This window comes from Lotus japonicus, chromosome 4, assembly GCF_012489685.1.
Source record: "Lotus japonicus ecotype B-129 chromosome 4, LjGifu_v1.2".
Lineage (NCBI taxonomy): Eukaryota > Viridiplantae > Streptophyta > Magnoliopsida > Fabales > Fabaceae > Lotus > Lotus japonicus.
Genome location: NC_080044.1, coordinates 41,396,567 through 41,400,605, shown reverse-complemented (window position 1 = coordinate 41,400,605; position 4,039 = coordinate 41,396,567). Strand labels below are relative to the sequence as shown.

The 4,039-nt window shown below is 44.2% G+C and overlaps 1 non-coding gene across 1 annotated transcript; it reads left to right on the top strand.

Annotated features, from left to right (window-relative positions):
* The first annotated feature begins 541 nt into the window (after window positions 1–541).
* Window positions 542–648, top strand: LOC130716316 (small nucleolar RNA R71). Its single transcript, XR_009011935.1, has one exon. It is a non-coding gene; the product is annotated as a small nucleolar RNA R71 (small nucleolar RNA).
* Window positions 649–4,039: the final 3,391 nt, after the last annotated feature.

Here is a 4,039-nt window from a genome sequence, read left to right as displayed (position 1 = left end):
CTCTTGAGGTTGTCTTGAGCTTTGTCCTTGGAATCCTTGGCTAGGAAATTGTCTTTGAAAACCATTTCCTTGCCCACTACCACCTTGCCTCCAAGAAAAATTAGGGTGATTCCTCCATCCTGGATTGTAAGTATTTGAAAATGGGTCATTCCGAGCTTGACCCATAGCCTTCACTTCCTCCTCCGGTCTAGTCTCTGTGCATTCTTCGCTGTCATGTGGCCCTCCACAAGTCACACACTCCACTTTGGCAACTCGACCACCAATCTTGGTAGTCTTCATTTGATTTTGAATCTCATTTATTTGCTTGGAAAGTTGCTTGTTGGAGGCCATAAGTTGATCATAAGCTTCAACCTCAAGGACTCCTCTTCGGGCTTGGCGATCATTACTAGAGTTCATGGCTCTTATAGCCATTTATTCAATCAACTCATACCCCACTTGTGGAAGTAAGGCATCGAACTCTCCACTTGAAGCCGCATCCAAACCAAACCTCGAAGAATATTGGAGACCATCATAGAACTTTGCTACTTGTTCAGCTTGAGTAAGGTTATGTTGAGGACACCTCCTCAAGAGCTTCTTGAACCTCTCCCAAGCTTCATAGAGATTCTCATCGGTGGATTGAGCAAAAGTCATGATGTCATTCTTGAGCTTCCTCAAGAGGGCTCTCGGAACAAACCTTGTGGTGAACTTCTCAGCCAAGTCTTCCCAAGATGTAATGCTACCTTGGGGCTGTGAATTCAACCACTCTTCAGCAGTATCCCTCAATGAAAAAGGGAATAAACTCAAGCGGATGGTGTCCGCTGAAACATTCTGAACTCTGTAGGTGTTGCAATTGCGGATAAACCGCTCCATGTGTGCATGAGGATCTTCAAGAGAACCTCCACCATACTGATTTTGGCTCACCAAGTTGATGAATGCCGGCCTCAGCTCAAAGTTTCCCGTGCCATCGGGGGAAACTATGCTGCCCGGATAATCGTAGCTCATAGCAGCCGAGGTGAGGTCTCTAAGAGAACGATTAGCATTCTCCAATTCTTGCTCTTGAAGTCTTTGAGCAAGAGCCTCATTCACTCTTTCTTCAATGTGGGCTTGCATCTCCTCCTCCGTCATATGGGCAGCCATGGCGGCTAACTCAGCAGCTCTTTGTTGAGCTCGTCGACGATGGAGGGTGCGTTCTGGCTCCGGATCAAACAGCAGTGGATCCGTGCCAAGACTACCGTGCATAAACTGAAATCACAAAACAGAGAAAAGGTTAGTAACACCTATTCAATGCAATGCTTAGTAACACAAACAAACAAACTCTTTAACTTAAATCGAAAACCACAAACAATCCCCGGCAACGGCGCCAAAAACTTGTTGGTCGATTCGCAAGTGTACGAATACCTCCGGGTTTTAAAATATCGAACCACAGGGATTGTGAGTGAGAATTGTTGATTTAAGCCTAAAGTTTGCAAGTTCTTAAAGCAGTAAATTTCAAAGATTGGTTTTGGTTGATTGTGACAAAAGTTTTGCAAAAGAGCAATGATGAATAAGTTGTGAAAAACAAATGATGGAAAATTGCCTTGGGTTTTTGATCATCTAATCCATTTTAGTCCACCTATCCTATGCATGTGAAACCTTGATTCAACTCTTGTTGTAAAAGCCTATGTACTTACTAGTTGATTCCTCACAAAAGTAATTCTCTCAAATTGAAAGTTAAGCCCAATTCCTTGTGTACTTAAACATTCATAAGAGGTATAATATCATGTATAATCAGGCCAACAAAACCCTACCCTCACTCTATGCCTAGAAGCAAGTATAGAAGGACCTATTCCAATTCATGTCCCTAAATCATAACAAATTTCCATTTGATTATAATCTAGCCTATAGCAAAGGTGCACCAAAGCTAAACATGCAATAAGGAATTGAAATACAAGATTGAATCAAGACTCATGCATAGAGATAGGATTTAACAAACTAAAATTTCATAGAATCTGTTAACCCAAAGCAAAAAGAGAACTAGCCACTCATGGCTAGTGAATTCATGAAGAAAATGTAAATAAAACCTGAGAAAAAGTACAAGTTGGAAGCCTCCCTTGGCCCCAAAGTTCTCCTCAACTGTCAAACTTGATCAAAAATGAGTAAAATGTCAAAATGTATCAAAGAAATTGGCCTAAGCCTTATTTATAGGCAAATTACACGAAGCTGGGCGCTCAGGCGCCAATTCAGAGCGCCTGAGCGCCAATTGCATGTTGAAAAACATGCCTCTGGACCCTATTGGCACCTAGGCGCCCACTCCCAGTGCCTAGGCGCTTAAGCTCGCCTGAAAAGGACTTTTTGGCTTCTGAAACTCCTCTTTTCAATCCTCTTTAAGTTCTTCATCAATTCCATGCTTCTTGGCCTTCTTTCTCCTTCAGTTTCTGCACTCCAAACCTAACCCACAAGACAAGGAAGATTCTAGAAGCTCCAAGAGCTCATTAGCACAAGAGGTCCTTCATAAAACACAACAAAACCATGCAAGTCCTAAACTTTACTTAAAATGCAAGAAAACTACCTATAAAACTACTAAATTACCAAAACAAAATAAAGACTAAGGAAAAGAATAAAAATGCATGAGAATGCATGAAACACTACATGAAACTCAACAAAAAGACTCAAAACAAACAAAGAAATGACCCTAAAAACACTACTAAAACAGGGTCATCATAGCGCATCGCCGCATGTTCCTTGGCTATGATTTCTCCGCATTTTGCAATCGCTCTCCTTTCCGCCAACTGGTCAAGGTCCTCTTCGATGGGTTGGTCGTAGATTCTGGGTCAAAACTGGCCGTTCTTGCGCTTGGCTCTCTAATCTCGGCGGGAATGACTGCCTCCGTACCAAAAGTGAGGCGGTACGGGCTCTCCCCGGTGGTCGAGTGAGGTGTGGTCCTGTAGGCCCAGAGCACGTGATCCACCTGTTCGGCTCAGTTTCCTTTTGCTCCTTCTAGCCTCTTTCTTATCCCCCTCAGTATCAACTGGTTGGCAACCTCCGCCTGCTCGTTCGTTTGGGGGTGCTCAACTGAGGTGAAGTGTTGTTTGATATGGAGCCCCGACATTAGTTCCCTGAAACCTCGTGAGGTGAACAAGGTTCCGCTGTCGGTGACGAGCATCCTTGGCACTCCGAAACGACTGATGACATTCTTGTAGAAAAAGCGTTGTACTCTGGCGGAGGTGACTGTGGTTAGTGCTTCGGCTTCAATCCATTTGGTTAAGTAGTCCACTGCTACTATAAAAAACCTGAGCTGACCTAGGGAATTGTTGAACGGCACCAAGAGATCCATTCCCTACTGGTGGAACGACCAGGGGCAGATGAGGTCAGTGAGCTTTTTTGGGGGGGGGGGGTTGTGTGGGTCCGCATGTCTTTGGCAGGGGTCGCAGTGTTTTACATGGTCGGTTGCGTCCTTTTCCATGTTGGGCCAATAATACCCTGCCCGTAGGACTTTCCTGGCAAGAAATCGTCCTTCGAGGTGGTGACCACAACTTCCTTCATGAACTTCTGCTAAGACGTAGTCAGCTCGTTCCTTCGATAGACACTTTAGAAGGGGGGTGGAGAATCCTCTCTTGAACAGCGTTCCATTGATGATGGAGTACCAAGCCGAACATCTTGCTAGCTTCTTAGCCTCCAGTTTGTCCTCAGGTAACCAACCCGAAGAGATGTGTTTGACTATGGGGGTCATCCAATCGTCTGCGTTCGGGATTTCGAGGATCAAACTCGTGTGAGTGTCCAAAGAAGTGCTTAATGAAATTCTAGTTCCCGTATGGCAGATGTCCTACGCGATGCTTAGGCAACTGCTTTAACATTCGTATCACTGTAAAGAGTAGAAGCATAAAATAAACAAGACACAACACCAAAGTTGTTAACCTAGTTCGGTGAAACTTCACCTACGTCTGGAGGGTTTGCACCCAAAAAAGGAAATCAACTATCTCAAGATTTAAGAACTACAGACACTCATGAACCCACAGCTCATAGTTCTCTTCCTAATCTACCGCAATGTATTCCATCATGGTCTTTGGGCGAATGTTATACA